Raw genomic sequence first — 16,339 nt, 5'->3', positions numbered from 1 at the left:
AAGACTGCCCAGCTCTGGTGGCCTCATCCTGGGAGACAGCAGAAGCCACCTGAGGTCCAGACTGGGATGCAAACACCCAGGAAGCTCTCAGTGCCCCAGGAGCTCCTTGGGCCCTGAGGCCAGGAGTGGGGCAGCAGTGGCCTGACTGGATAGCCCAGGGGAGGGAGCCCCACTTTGAGCCCAGGGCATAGTAACATGGATGCTGGAGTGAGCTCTCCTTGACCCTGGTCTCCACTGGGTTCCAAGTCTTTGTCCAAGTTCACCCTTCCCAGCCCTGACTTTTTGCTAGACTGGTCCTGAAAAATGCAACATGGCGTCAGAGCCAAGTGGAGTGGGGGACCTGGATCTCTCCCTGGGCTCAGGGCTCTGCTCTTCAGGGAGGAGCTGGCTAAGGCCCTGACGCTGGAGACAAGGGGAAGTTGAGAAAGGGCAAGATGAATGTCCAAAGTGGGTAGAAAGGTGTTGGGATACCTACGAGTTCCTTGTCTTCTCATACAAAATTGTCACCCATGTATCCCTGGAAGGTCTTGCCTCTTGCCCCCACCCCCACCATGGCATTCCTGACCAGATGCAGTTGCCCTGGGTGGCTGAGCAGCTCCAAGGAGGAGCGAGGTGTCTGCAGCCAGAGACCCAGCAGTGACATGGGACATTAGGTGCTGATGGTTGTGCCAAGCCAGAGAAATGCAATTACAGAAATGATGGGCCCCTTTGGGGACTGTGGGACAAGGACCCTGAACAAGGGTGAGGAAGCTGGGGGCTGAGCCGGAGCAGCTGAAGGATGGAGCAAGGCACAGAGGAGCAGGCCTGGCCTAGGCTGCAGCCTCCTTCCTCCCTCAGCCAGTCTGTCAGCAACCACAGCACCATCACGATCATAACAGCACCTGTGGTTCAGTCACCCTAACATGCCCATACCAGGGGGTGGTGATCTGCATTCCACAGATAGGATAAGGACCCTTGGGGTTGGAGGTTAAGTAACTTGTCTCAAGCCCTGATACATGCAGATGAAAAGGCCCAGCTCCATCTGCACCAGTGTCAGGGCCCATGGCCACCCACCGTGGTGCCCTCTTCCCAGACTGCCCCTACACTGGGCTCCTCAGGGTACCAGGCACTAGTTCAGGCTGGAGTTGTAGGTGGGATCCCCTGGGGGATGGAGAGCTCCTAGTCAGCTGCCTGGTGTGGGGAGGGGACACCTGGCTGGATGACGCACAGAGGTCTTTCCTGGGGAGGGGCAGACCAAGAAGGTGGGAGGTGAAGAGGGCTGCTTGTGTCACCCCAAAGCCTGCATTTGGGTGCCACACCTTGCTCAAAACTCCCACCATAGGGAAGCCTCGGTTCTCTTAACCCTCCCTCCTGGGGCTCTGTCATTGTCATTAACAAGCTTATCCTTCTCTAGCCAAGCAGGCCAGGAGGAGGGGACCTCTTCAGCCCACTCCTGGTGCCCGCCCAGCCCTGCTCACTTGCACACACCCATCATGCCCCAGAGCACCTTGGAGGGTCAGCGTAAGAAACACACTGCCCTCATCGCATTGTGCTCAAAGTAGAGGAAGAAAGGGGGAAGAGGAGGAGATGAGATGGGAAGTGAGCTGCCAAGTGCCCAGACCAGGCAAGGCCGCCTATGACAGTGTTGGCAGCTGACGGATGAAGGCCATGAGGAAGGGCAAGACCACAGGGAAGACAGACATGGGAAGGGAAAACCGCAAGTGAGGAAATTCAAGGTGAAGCCTAGTCTTGCCCAGAATGCCTGTTCCTGAGTTCCCAGTAGTCCAGACTGCATCCATCCTTCCCACCCCAGCACGAATGCCACCTGTTCAGTGAAGCCTTCCCTGACCTCCACATGAAGTTCCCACCATGTGCTTTATCTACACAGACCTACGAATCCAGCCACATTCTTCATTGCATTATGCAAACCTAGCCAGACTTGGGGTTCCACAGGACAGAAGCCAGGTGATCACCCCATTACAAGAGCACCATGACTAATGGTGGGGTGAAGACTGACGGAGAGACGTTCATGGCTGGAGGGGAGGTACTCAGTCAGAAGGCATGGGAGGGGGTTGGTGTTGTTTGCCATTTGAAATCCAGATTGCATTTGGAGACAAACAGAAAAGAAGCCTGCTTCTCCAGAGTCCTAGAGAACTAAGAAAGTGAATGTAGCCATCTCAAAAGCAATCTCAGAGTACAGGGGAGTAAGTGCTGGCTACTCAGAAAATGTTTCTATTGGGGTGGGGGTACACCCCAATGTGGTTTTAGTAGTCACAGAAACAGAATGATTTAGAATATTTAATGGTTTTTTCATTCAGATATTCTATTTTCATCTTTATAAATTCCCACTTGGTTTTTAAAAACCTACTTATCTCTTCATCCTATGCATATTTTCCTCCTCATTTTTGAGCATATGGCACATATTTATAATCATTGCTTTCATATCCTTGTCTACTATTTCTGTCATTTTTCTCCTTTTGGATCTGTTTCTGTTGATTGACTTTTCTTCTGGTTATGAGTCATATTTTCCTGCTTCATTACATGACTATAAATTTTTTAATGAAATGATGGATTTATAAATTTTATATTACTGAATTCTGGATTTTGTTTTATTCCTTTAAAGAGTGCTGAAGTTTGTTCTGGCTCACATTTATTTGGAATAACTTTAATTCTTTTAAGGCTTGTCTTGAAGTTCTGTTGGAGTAGGTCCAAAGCAGCCTTTTTCTAGGGCTAGGGTAATATCTTTCTGAGGGCCCTATGCAATATTTGAAGTTCTACAGATTTCCTCTACCAGCCAGTGGGAATATGAATTGTTACCAATTGTGTGTGAACTCCAGAAACTGTCCAGCTGACTGCTTTCTTTTTGCTTTGTTTTAATTTGTTTTTTATTAGTACATATTTGTGATACATAATAAAGACATTCAACATGAGGACTTTGGTACATGAACATATCACATCATAATCCTTTTTACTTCCTCTTCCCCTCCCCTTTCACTCCACCCCTAGATCCCCTTCCCATCTGTAAACATTCTCTTGTTTCCTATAAACTATCTTTTATTTTACTCTTTAAATTATTTATACTTTGGGTTTCTCATATAAGAGAAATCATTTGATATTTAACCTTCTGTATCTCATTTATTTCATGATTTGGTTTGGTTTGGTTTTGAGAAAGGGTCATACTGTGTGGTCAAAGCTGACCTTGAACTCACTATGTAGTCTAGGCTGGCCTTGAGTTCATGATCTTCCTGCCTGAGCCTTCCAAGTGCTGAGATGCCAAGTGTGAACCACCATGCCTAGCCAGCCTACCTGCCAGTTATTTTTTCATCTTTGTGTTTTATCACTTCTAACATGCACAGATCAAAGTTTTGAAGACCCTTCTACATATTTTTGGAACTCTCTGTATGCAGCTCCCTCTCTCCATATTCTTCCTCATGAATCGAGACCTTCCCCAAATCCAGTCTCTGACTCAGCTCTGCCCCTAGGTTCTGTCTGGCGTCCCATCTCCTTTGCCCTGGCCTGGAAACTCTCTCGTAGCCTGCTTCATCTATTTTCCTTCTCTTGGGGACCACCAGGAACAGACTTTTCAGTAGGTGAGACACTCAACAAACAAAATAAGTAAGTGTGTATCATATTAGAAGGTGGAAAAGCCTGTAGGGAAAAGACAGAGCAGGGTGAAAGAGAAAGAGCCCAGGAAGGAAACTGTGATTGTAAATAGTGTACACAGGGAACACCTCACTGAGAAGGTAAGTTTAGCAAAGTTCTGAAGGAGGTAAAGGAGTGAGCCTACTGCAAAGATCCTAAAATGAGAGCAGGTCTGGGCTGCTCAAGGAATAGCAAGGAGCCGGGCTTAGTGGTGTCCACCTGTAATCCTAGCACTCTGGGAGGCTGGGGCAGGAGGATTGAGAGTTTGAGGCCAGCCTGGACTATGTAGTAAGTGCAACACCAGCCTGAACTACATAGCAAGACCCTTTCTCAGGAAAAATGAACCAACAACAAGGATCCCAGTATAGCTACAGGGGTATGAGAGAAAAATACAACATAGAGAGACTTTTAGGCCACAAAGGATTTGGGCTTTGACTCAAAGAAATGGGAGCCACTGGAAGATGTCAAGAACAGATAAAACCTGGTGTGGTGGTACATACCTATAAACCCAGCACTCTGGGAGGCAGGAGAATCACACATTCAAGCCTTAGCAACTTAGTGAACCCTCTCTCAAAACAAAAAATAAGGGTTAAGTATATAGTTCAGTGTGAAAGTCCTAGGTTCAATCCTTAGTAACACACACACACACACACACACACACACACACACACAGAATGGGGCACAATCTGCCATTGCAAAGCCCTCTCTTTGGCTGCTATGTCAAGAATGGACTTGGGCAGGGGAAGGAGGGGACCAGGCAGCTACTGCAATAATCCATACAGCAGAAGGTGGGAGCCTGGACCTGGGTGGGGACCTGGCAGGAGGCAGTGAGAAGTGCTGGGATTCTGAGTATCATGGTGAAGGATGGGTAGAGGGAGGGTTCGAGGGCTGCTCCTAAGTTGATTGGCCTCGGTAGCTGGGACTACTACTAATGGAGTTGCCACTGGCTTGACACAGGGAAGGTTGCAGCCGTGGACATCTCAACTGTGGAAGGTGAGGTTTGAGATATTTTCTGAACATCCAAGTGGAGTTATCCCTAAGCAGGTGCACATACAAGGTAGGATTCCCTGGGGAGATCCAAGAGACTATGGGGGGAGGAAGTGGGGAGGAACTCCAGAGAGAGAGTCCTGCCTAGTGATCCCCACACATCCCAGGGAGAAACCTGAGCACTCTACCCTACAGAAGGTAGCAAGAGCTGACAACCAAGCTGGCCCTTCTGCATGGCAGCTCCTCCGTCCTTGTTCCGGGAAGTCAGTCCAAACCACTAAAGACAGTCAGATGCTAGCCAGGACATATTTTAAGCAAATTGCATCACTGCCCAAGGACCACAGTCCAGACACTCCCAAAAGCTCCATCCTGCATGTTTCACTCATGACTCTGGACAATATTTGCTCCTCGTGGCTCTTGGGATGGCTCACTACACACCCTGCAGTTGACACAACAGATCCCCATCTCCTCCTTGCCCTTGCTGCCAGGACACTTGTTGGCTGTTTCCAAAGCAGTCTGACACACTTCTGGCTCCAGCTTCTCTTCACTGTGCCTCAGAGCTGGTATATGACTCAGAGGAACATTTTTCCCATTACCTATAGAAAGGAGGTCCTGAGATCCTGAGATGTGAAAATCTTTCCACAAATCTAACCTCCATCCTACTGCTTTTGCCCCATGTTCCTTCATCCTAACATTATAACAGCCCTCTAGCTGGAAAGCTCATCCTTTCACCTACACTTTCCATAGTGTTTCTGGCTGCTCCATTTCTTCCAATTTGTCTTTGTCATTTGGTGTCACCTGTACCCCTTTCTCCTTCATTGCCTGCCCTCTCCTCTGCTACTCCCCTCACACAATCATTCGTCGCAGGCAGTTAGTTTAGGGGTGTGGAGATGAAACCCTAGCTGACTCTGGGAAGGTCCTTTCTCATTTCACTCAAAGGAGGCCAGAAATCACCTGGATGTGACCAAAGTCCTCCACACCCACCTTGACCTTTGACCCCTGCTGTGCCCTGCTGTCCTCACACTGTCCTGACACAGCAGAAGGGGTGTCTGGTACCTTAGGAGACCAGCATCTTCACTCCCAAAGTGACTACCTTCCTGCTTCTCTGCCCATCACCCACACAGACAGACAGACAGACAGACACACACACACACACACACACACACACACACACACAACACTGTTCCTTAAGTGGTGATCAGGGCAGTGGCCAAGTAATCCATAGCTTCTTTTTCTTCTGCTGCTGCGGTAAAATATGGACAGCGGGAACCACGAGAGAAATGAGGCATGAAAATTAATCTGCTTTACAATCCTCATGAATATTTAAAAGCTGATGAATATGTAACTACATTTCTTTTCTCCTCCATTAGTGTCTGCTTTTGAGTTACTCTATAGCTCCCTTTGGTTCCTTTGGGGGCTGGTTGGCTAGACTGATTTTTAAATTGGTTTCACAGGTATCTATAGCTCCTGGGTCTCCCTCCACCCCCAAACCTGAGAAGAAAAGTTGTCCCTTTGAAATTCCTGGCAGAGAGAGACAGAGAGAGGTAGAAGCAACTTCTTCTTCTCTTACACTGAGGGGACACAGGAAAAAGGGAGCTGTTTGAGCAAAGGCCTATAGAGTGGTACAACCTTTTAAGAATAAACCACCTCCTTCTCCCCTAAGCCTTGGTTTCCCCTTGAAGACAATAGCAGGCCCTGCTGCCCAGCTCTCAGGAGTCTTTCAGGACCGTTGTCCAGCCAGGATGGTCTTGAAAGGCCAAGAAATTATGCAGCAAAATACTACCTTCTTCCCACTTAGAAGAATCCAGTATTAAGATAGTGGCATGATACTCTGTGTCCATCCCCTGGGCCCTGGAGTCCACCATCCCACCTAGACCCACACTCTGTCACCCCTGGGACCTCTCCCTGACCACACACCCCACCTTGGCTACTCTGGAGCTGGCTTCCTCCCTCTCAATCATCTGGAGCGCTAGGGCGGGAACGGCTGCTCCCCACCTCCCCACACTATTAATCACCAAGGAGCCAGCAGAAGGAGCAGCAGGGCATCCTCCCAGAGCAGCACGACTTTCCTGGAGCCTGAGGCAGAATTCAGTGTTGAACTGGTATCCTGTAGAGGGAAGGCTTGGGCCTGGCGGCAGGAGGAAGGCGCCATGGGGCGGGGCAATGGGCTGTAGGACCATCCATCCCCACCCCACCAAGTTCCAAAATGCACCCCAACCTGGTAGCAGAGTGAGCTGAAGGTTCTAAAGCCCCGCAGCCAACCAGAGGATCTCGAGATCCAGAGCCAGGCCTGGAATGCAAGACAGACCCAATGCTACTGACCCTGGAGGGTCACCCTGCCCTGCCCTAGACTCCATAGCCTGGTTCCATTTCACACTCTGTTTTGTTCATATTTTCCCCTCCTAATGATCCTTGAGGTGCTTTACTTTCTAGCATATCATATTTACTCTTGATCATCCATTTCAGCCATCTTGGGCCCCTCGCGCACCCCTGGGCCCATCCCAGCTACCAGGCTCAACTCCCAGTCACCCCTTTGTCCAGGGCCCTCTGCTTTGCCCCTATGCCACCTGGCCTACCCTTCCAGCCCACTCAGCTCAGACCCACTTCCGTCTGGAAGCCTTCCGTGATTAACCTCAGGCTAGCTGCAAACTCCTCTCATCTTTTCTGGGTTCTCCAGGCCTTGGTGCAAAATGGATGGGGTGCTCGTTGGCACCATCATCATGTGTGCACGGTGCACAAAGGGGTGCCTGTCATGCAGTCTTTTCCACCACATCCAGCACGCAGATGGCAATCGATGTCAGCAGCCTCCTCCTCCCACATCACTGTGGCCATGTGGAAACCCTCACTTGCCCACGCCTGGTGGAAATCCTTACCCAGGCTTATGGTGATGGCAGCGCTGCTGGTGGGAGGGAGCTCTCTCAGGTAGGGCCCCTTGTCCTTCTGGGCCTCTTTGGACCCCCACCCCAGAGCTTCAGTGCGCCACACAGACACAGCTGTGACGAGGAGTCCCAATTTGGACCTAGAGAAGGTGCCTCGGCCAGCAAGCTAAGAAAGCAGCTCTGGCCCCAGCTGCCCTGCAGCCTTGGCCACACTGCTGAGTCTTCTCAGATGTGGCTTTTCATCATTTAAATAGGATAAAGATGTGTCCCTTCATGACAGCATTATGGTGAAGATGAAATGTGAAAATGTTTTGAAAAGTACAGGACAACCTGTAAACACTGGGACTGCTGCCACTGTCATCATGGTTACGCCATGGATCACTTATGTGACATCCTCCACTCCCCCACACTCCTGTTCAGGAGTCTTAGACCTGGCTGCCCCTTCTAGCTATTCCTTCCCTGAGCTAAGGATGAGTGGATGGCTGCCCCTTGGGATCAGCAGCTCATTACCCATGACAGGTGCCCCAAGCAATGCCATCACCTTCAGCCCCTGGCCTCTCTGCTCAACTCCCCAGCTGCCTTGGCATCAGGAACAAGCATGCACCTTGTCAGACAAGTCCGCATCTCCCTAGAACATGCTGTAGCATAATTACCCATTGGGGAGGTGCACAGGCTCCACCCTCATCACAGAGCTGATGCCAGCACTGTATTGTCACTGCTGCTGATGCTGCTGCTGGGAATTGAGTTACTCTGATGTGTAGGAGCAGCTCTCTATTTCAGTAGGGCCAGGTGGAACCAGGTGGGCCCAGGGGAGCCAAGTAGGGTCAGGCTTTACAGGAAGACCCCACCCAGATCCTGGTAGTATACAGTTGGGAGCCTCCGCCAAAAACCTGGAGAGAAGACTGCTCCAGCCAAAGTAAGTGCTAAGGTGGCTTCCCTCTTTCCTTTCATCAGCCCCCAGCAGGCCCAACTGCCCAGGTGAGGCCCCCTCTATATGGCAGATGCCTCCAGCCTAAGCTTCCTGTCCCTTACCTGACTCCTCTGCTTTGCCAATTTATTGGCCTTGCCACCAGCCCCTGTCCCTCTTCCTCAGGGGCTGTGGTACCAACAGCAACCCAGGTGTGTGACTATGCATGGAGGTGCAGACAGGTAGAGCCAGGTGCAGGGCAAGAGAGCTGCCACCTCCCATCTGCCTCCCCCACATCCTCTTTCCTTCTGAGAGGAACCACTTCCACAGAACTCCTGGGGAAAGGGAATGTTCCTGACTCCCTCATCTCACGGGTCTGCTGTGATTTGGGCTTTATGAATGTCATCTCACCCACCTTTGGAACAGGAGAGGAAAATGGCCCAAGGCCCTGGATCCAGTAGAGCTCTGCATCCTCCACCTATCTGATCAACATAGTGACCATTTCTAGAGACAAATGGGGAAACTGAATCCTGGGCCAGGCATCCCACTCCCCACCTCTCCCCCTAAGAGTGGGAAAAGCCAGAGGTAGAGAGAGAAACTGAGCATGTTTGGGATGCACTTCTCCTGGCTGGACTGTCCAAGGCTGCTGCTCAGCTGTTTGTCCTCCCAAGAGTCTTGACCTCATGGTGAGCAGAGGCCCTGGAGTAGGAGGTTTCTGCTTTCTCCCTCCATGTGCAGAATAACCTTCAGGAAAAACCAAGTCAAACACCTCCTCCCTCAGCCCCTCCTCACACTCCACCTTCCGGAGGCTGAGCCCAGGTAGGACCTGTGGGGATCATGGTATCACCTGCTAGCCATGGTGGGTCCTTCCAAACAACCCCTGCTCCCAGGGATTCCCTGTCTGCTGCCATCCCAGGGCTTCTATGTCCAAAATCTAACTCCACATCAAGACCCAAGGCAGGCCCATCAGTTTAGGGTTCAAGGATGTCTGCAGCAAGGGCTGGGCCCTCCCTCTGCACCCTAGTCCTGAGCCTTATGCCAGCCTCCCCCACAGAGCTCAGCTTTCAGAGAGTGATGGCTTGAGTGGGCGGGCAGCATGGAGACAAACGGGGCTGTGATTAGCCGGCCATTAATATCTCTTAAAGGCCCATTGAAAGCTGGCAGGTCCCTCCAGTTCCACCGCCCTCCCTGAGCCCAGCAGAGCCCCCCTTGGCAGCTCCGGGCTCTGTCTTTCTCTTTCTTTCCCGCCTTGCTCCAGTCATATCAGCCAGATGGATTATGTCTTATTTCTCTTGGATTTGGCTGCAGGAACCAAACAGCATTTAAGGCCATTGATTGTTCAAAAGGCCAAGTGTATAATGTACCAGAAAATTAGTTTGGAGTGCCCGGCAGGGGAGCAGCTCGGCTCTGGGCTGATTTACTCTGCTCTGTTGGCCTGGGCTGCGGATACAGGTGGGAGCAGGGTATACTTTGGTGTTTTAGGGAGTTCTGGGGAAGCCAGCCCCTCCCCAGGTCCACACCAGGGCCTTCTTACAGCCAGTCCACTAGGAGAGCTGCAGGCATGTCAGCCACCTACTCATTCTCTCCTCTCTCTCACACACAGCACACTCTGTGTTAGGAACCCTGCCTACTCATACACATGTACACCAGACAGCCCATGTTCACTGGCAAAACTGCCACATGTTCTCACCTAGGTAACCCCAGAGACTCTCTGAGAATCCACATAAAGGGCTTTCAATTTGCCTGAGGAATCTGGTGCCTAAGACAGTGCCTGACCAAGGTCTATCAGGTTGGTGAAATTGTCTTCTTGGTTGAATGAATGCAGAACCACAGACAGCTCCCATCCAGCTCCTCTCTCTCCAAAACAGCAACAGCTCACAGCCAACCACTGTCATTAATATGTTAGTAGTCACAACAATGACCTTTTTTTTCAGTGCTGGGGATTGAACCCAGCACCTCATGCATGCTAGACAAGCGCTCTACCGCTCAGCTACAACCCCAGCCCTGGCTTTTGTTTTTGAATCTAATGTACACCAATCATGAGCAAAACTCTTCATATGAGTCTTCTCATTTGATCTTCAGAATCTCCCTAGATAGGTAGTTATTCCCATCCTGCAGATGACAATACTGAAGCTCACAGGGGTGAAGTAATTTCCCTTAGTTTTCATTGAGCTTGTCTTAAATATCAGAGTCCAGGGCACCTAACTCCAGGGGTCCCTATTAAATTGCACACACTTGATATGACTCCAACTTCACAAAATGGCCCCTACCTCCCAACACACACACCAAAAAAAAAAAAGAAAGAAAACAGAGGAAGAAAGACTGACACCTATCAACCCACATCAGCAATTCCTCCTTGTCAGCCCATCATGCACTTCCTGTCTCTAGTTTAGTAAGCCCCAGTCAGTCTGATGGAGATAGGAAGTGAGTGCTGGGTTGGTTCCTCAAAAAAATGAGTATTTCTTTTTAAAAAAAAAAGAGAGAGAGTATTTCTGAAGTCTGAAAATGAAGCCAAACATAGCCAAAGTTGTGTGAATCTGCAAAGGAGACGCTTAAACAGCTCAAAGAAGTGGTGCAGGCGAGATAACATCAAAGTTGGTTGTTACACAGATTCTCCAAGTCCAAAGACAAGAAGAGAAGCAGGACATCACCAGCAGCAACTCTCCAACTTTTTTCCTCTTTCCTCTCTGCACCCCATGAAAATACTGTAAAAGGAAAAAGACTCCGTTTATTGAAGGAGATGACTAATAGTGATTACTGTGGTGGAAGAGCTCTCTCCTTAGGCAAAGAAACTCCTGTAGGAAAACAGAAAATGGCTTTGTAAAAGGCTGATCCACACTTGCGCTGCAATGGAAGAAGAGATAGTAGTTCCCCTTAGTGTGACTTCCAGGTACAGCCAGACCAGTAACATCTTTGACAGGGAAATGGTAATCTACGGATCACTGATACCCCAGATGGCCCAGGGTGAGAGAGCCAAGCTCTGCCAGGGGAATTTCAAATCCCCAGGCCCAAAAAGTAGTTTCAGACATGAGGAAAGATCATGGGTCCTGTAGTTCTGAATGCCCCCGCTCACCTTTCCCCAGCCCCCATCAAATAGCCAGTAGGGTCCCATTTCACATGACAAGATTCTGAAACACTTGAGAAATATGTGTAACATGAGAGCTGGGACCCAACTTTCCAAGTGGACTATGAGGAAAGAAACAATGCTCACTTGGATGTAAACATTCTAACATGTGAGAAAAAAAGTATTTTTCTATTATCACATCATCAGCTAGTGATTAAAAATGTTTCACACACAGCATCCCTTCTGTAGTTAGCAGTCATTATCTGGAAGGGTAAGAAGACAAGAATGGTTTGGTGAACTCCACAGCTCTTGAAGACCTGGGCTCTAGTCTGGCTTTGCCTTCTACAATCTGTATTACCCAAGACCCAAATCCCTTTGAGACTGTTTTGTTTTAATTTACACAGTAGTCACACCCAAAATTCTCACTTGTTGGGAGTGTCACTTGGTTAAATGCAATAGGCCTATCCTAGTGCCTGCTACATAGCACACATTTGATTCAGGATAGGTGGTTCCTCTGGGGGAGGGACCAGGTGACCACAGGCCCTAGAAAAAGTCCTAGGTGTTGTCCTTGGGCCTGGAATGAACAAAGGTGAAGGTGGGCTCCAGGTGATAGATGAGGGTATGAATAGGGAAAGGGAATGGATCTAAGAGACCATCCAATCCTAGGTAAATCCTTTGTCTGGGTTTGCATCTCACCACAGGATACACAAAGTCAGCAGGGTTTCATCATTTATCAAATTTAACCCAGGGACTGAACTCAGCAGTAAAAAGAAAGCAAAGTGCTCTTAGAGAGATATTCCTTGGTATCACCTTGAATGGTCCCAGTGGGCTTACATTGCAGCAAATGGGGCAGTCAGACAAGAGGAAGGACTTCCACGTAGGGTCTACTAAGTGTCTTAAACAGTCTAACGAAAGAGCTCTAGCTATCTGCAAAGCTAAAGGAGCCAAGCAAATGTGTGGGGACAGGGGAATGAATGAGATGAACTCGTCGGAAACTATTTCCTCTATCCCGCAGACACAGCAAGTCAGATCTATCTAAAGAGCAGCTTTCCATCACCAGGAGGGGGCTCTGTGAAGCCCCGGGAAAACACCAGTGTGACAATTTAGTGGTGAGCAGCAACGCTAATGAGTGCCAAGAATAACAGTGGCTTCTTAATGGAGCCCTTAATGAAGACTCATTTTGGGTTTTATTAACACAGAGAAAAAGCACACACTCTTTTTTCCCCAGCTCTCAGAGAGCAGGCAGAATGAAGATCCGCTTCAAACATGGGGCTGAGCCCATTTCCTAGAACCTGCTCAAGATGCCACCATAGGCTCCAGTAAGTGAGGTGGGCTCAGGGCCCAGAAACCTCCTTTGTGCCTTGGACAATCCCTTTGAACCCCTGAAACCCACATGGCCTTAGGGGGAGATTTCTAGCTAGGCTTAGTTCTGCAATGTATGGGCAAGCTGCAAATAACACAATGGTACCTCAGTTCATGAAAGCTTTTGTTTGCGAACAATCTGGCTTGCAAACAGAAGCATTTGGCAAAATTTTGTTTTTGTTTGTGAACTCTGCATCAGGTGACAAACAACTGTGGCTATCTTTCCTGCATGAACATGGACATGGCCATGGCCATACTGTACAGAATCGTGGAACAAATTAAGTTCGTGAATTGAGGACCACTGTACAAAGGAGATCTGTCCCCAAGGAGATAGTAGTGATTTTAACAGGCAGACTCTTCCCATTAAATATTTCATGAGAATGCAATCTTCCAGCCAGGGTTTTAGCTCAGTGGTTCCGTCGCCTGCCTCATAAGACCAAGGTCCCAAGTTCAATCCCCAGTACCAAAAAAAAAGAAAAACAAAAACGAAAGACTGCAATCTTTCCCATGAGATTGAAACTATGTAGCCCCCCAAGCTGAGGACTAGGCTAGGCACTCTACCCAATGGTGCTCTCCTATCACCAACCATGCAATCTTCAAATACAGCAAAAGAGATTCAGATAAGACTTATCAAAGACCCCAAAGAACTAGAAAGAGAGAATTTTAGGGCTTGTAGGTGATCTTTGTTATTTAATGGCATTTCCTGTTTCATAAGGAAAGCAAGGCCCAGAGACAATTGGTGTGGCTGAGCCATGGTCCAGGTCCCAGGATATCCTGGGCAGCACTCCCATCATACAACTCTCTGCCCCCTACTGGATTCCCTCTCCCAGGTCTGCAAAACCAAGCTAACTGACCTCCTTGGGGCAAAGCTGGCATGAGCAAGATGGCATCTCGGGCTATCTCTGGGCTAGGACCTTGAAGAATCTCTGATGGGCCCATTATTAATCCAGAACATAGCTCAGGGAGTTCCTTGCACACCACAGATGTCCAATCATTTCTTGACTAAAAAGGAGATTCCCATTTTGTAGATCACTGACCTCCAAACCCAAATGGGAAACCTCCATAGAGGGGTAACAATCGTCTCCCAAAGAGTTCTGCCATTGTCCCAGCCACACTTGCAAGCCCTCTGGCATAATTGCCAAGTTAGCAAGATGAATGACCACAGAGTCTGTGATGTGGGTGGTGGGGGAAGGTGGAGTCTTTTCCTCATTCACCTCAAGGCTCCAGGATGGGGATCATCTCTAGTTGGTGCTTAGGAGACCCAAGATAGAAAGGAGTCAGTCTCTACCAGGAGGACCTCGCCTGGTGGGGAGCAGCCTACCCCCCACACACACACACACACATGCATGCACACACACATACCTCATGGTAAGGTAAGTGTTATTTGACCTCTTTTAACAAAAGAGGAAAATGAGGCACAGCGTGAGACATAAACATCTTAAATCAATGGTCCAAAATCAACAGCAGAAAATGGGTGTAGACAGGAGATGAAGCAGGTCAGCCAAGCTCAGCTCCACCATCAGTCATGGTCACCACCTATAAATTACACACCCCAGGGCCAGGGGACCACAAGCACTGCAACAGTCAGAGCAGGCAGTGAGTTCTAGAAGTCTCCGAGACAAGGTTCCCCAGGACTTTGAAGAAAGGTGAGACATACCTGGGAAGACTTCATTAAAAGGTGGCAGACCAATTAGAAAAGAAGCTGGCATTTAGCTGGCACCTGCTCTATGTGCTGCGCTCTATGCCATGTACTTACTCTACAATCTCAGCTAATTCTCACAGCAATCTTCTGAGGTCACCATTATAATCCAGAAGAGACTTGGGTTCAGAGAGGGAAAGGACTTTCCCAAAACCACACAGCTAGTGGGGCCAGGGATTTAGCTTGGTGATTTTGCCACCTGCTGCGCAAACGCAAGGACTCGAGTTCGATCTCCGGTACCAAAAAAAAACAACTACACAACTAGTAAGAGGTAGATTTGGGATCTGAAACTACATAGATTAAACTTCAATAGGAAAGGGCAAAGCAGAGACCTGACTGAGGGAGACAGTAGATCCTAGGGTTAGGCTAAAAGGTAGCCCAGAGGCCGCTACTGAAGACCTCTGTTTCCTAAATAGAGTGTTTGTCTTGGGAGCCTTGGCTCCGAAAAGGCAGAAAGGGGCCAAGAGTGCACTGACCCATAGACATTTTTCCTGCTGGATCTGCTTCTTGTGCCTCAGGAGGGCCCATGAAGACAGCAAAGGAACACACTGATCAGACCCATTAACATGCTAGGGGACTGCACAGCTTTTAAGCACCACCACGGCCACTTTAATCTGTTTTCCCAGAGAGGTTTATGCCCCATCTGCTCACATGGCCCCCGGCACAGCACTGCATGGTGCCAGCAACTGCTATCTGCGTCCTTGTCAGCCACACAGCTCAGCCTGCCAGCAGTAGCCAGACTCTTAGACGTAGTTGATCCAAGTTCAAGTCCTGTGACTCCAGCCTGGAGCCTCAGTTACCCTGTCTTGCAAGCAGAGCTGATTGTTCCTGCCACATAGGACTGTCATAAGCATTTGAGAACCTATCACTCACTTACCTTTAAAAGTGTTCTGCACTGTTCTCTCCTCCAAGCCATTGCTTGGAGAGAGGAGCTGGTGTGAACTCCCGTCTTTGGGAAGAGCTGGAGAAAAACAATAGGGAGGTGGGGGTGGCTCTCATGTGTGGGTGACTTTAAGGAGGCTGGCTAGACAGCCCAGGAGACCCTGGAGGCAGGGGGACCCCACAGCCTGTGAACCCAAACTGGCTGTTGCCCGGAGTCAGAACCCCTCTGCATCAGTGGAGCCGGGAGGAGTCTGGGGCCTTACTGGGCCCCTGGTGGGAAAAAGGAGGCACTGAGCACTAGGAGGCTTTCCTTCCTAAGGGATCCAAAAGGGCTCAGCGACAGAGGCACAAGTGCCCACCTCCTACCCACACAAGCTCTCGGCACTGTTAAGGAACACAGCTCCTTGGCAATGCCCCCTAGTTCCACTGCAGCTCCAGCACCCTGAGATGTGAAGCTTAGCCTCCCCTGCCCCGAGGCCCCTGCACCTCTCCAGGCTGCCACCCACTCCTTCCTGAAGCCACCCCGGCCTCCTCAGCCCAAACCAGGAGGCTTCCCATCTCTGTGCCTTTGCTCACCCTGGTCCCCTTCTCAGGGCTGCTGTCTCCCTGTTCCAAATCCACCTGTACCCACCCATCCTCTGGGACTATATCAAAAGCCACCACCTGGAGGACACTTCCTCCCTGTCCTCTGACCTCCAATGGGTCTCTCTGTCCGCCCCCCACCTCTGCTCAGACTGTGAAAGTCCTTTCTAGGCCCCACCGGAGAGCCCTGAAGGGCCAGGCTGGGCCTGCCTGTCCTGTATCCCTAGCCCTCAGCCTGGCGAGTAGAAGGTGGCTGTGACTAAACACTGAGGGAACTTTCTTTCTATTTTTCCTTCCTCCCTTGGGTCCTGAGGGTGTCTCTCAAAGTTATAAAAATAGGATAAATGACCCAGGGT

The 16,339-nt window shown here is 49.7% G+C and overlaps 1 long non-coding RNA gene across 2 annotated transcripts in view; it reads right to left on the bottom strand.

Moving 5' to 3' along the window:
• Positions 1 to 16,339, bottom strand: part of LOC110344321 (uncharacterized) — a 110,435-nt gene that overhangs the window by 9,591 nt on the left and 84,505 nt on the right. The window lies entirely within an intron of this gene.

The sequence above is a fragment of the Heterocephalus glaber genome, unplaced genomic scaffold, assembly GCF_053883595.1.
Source record: "Heterocephalus glaber isolate CG9 unplaced genomic scaffold, H.glaber_assembly_v1.0 deba00001429, whole genome shotgun sequence".
Classification (NCBI taxonomy): domain Eukaryota; kingdom Metazoa; phylum Chordata; class Mammalia; order Rodentia; family Bathyergidae; genus Heterocephalus; species Heterocephalus glaber.
Note: the sequence above shows the minus strand (reverse complement) of the source record. Positions and strands in the feature narration are given on the sequence as shown.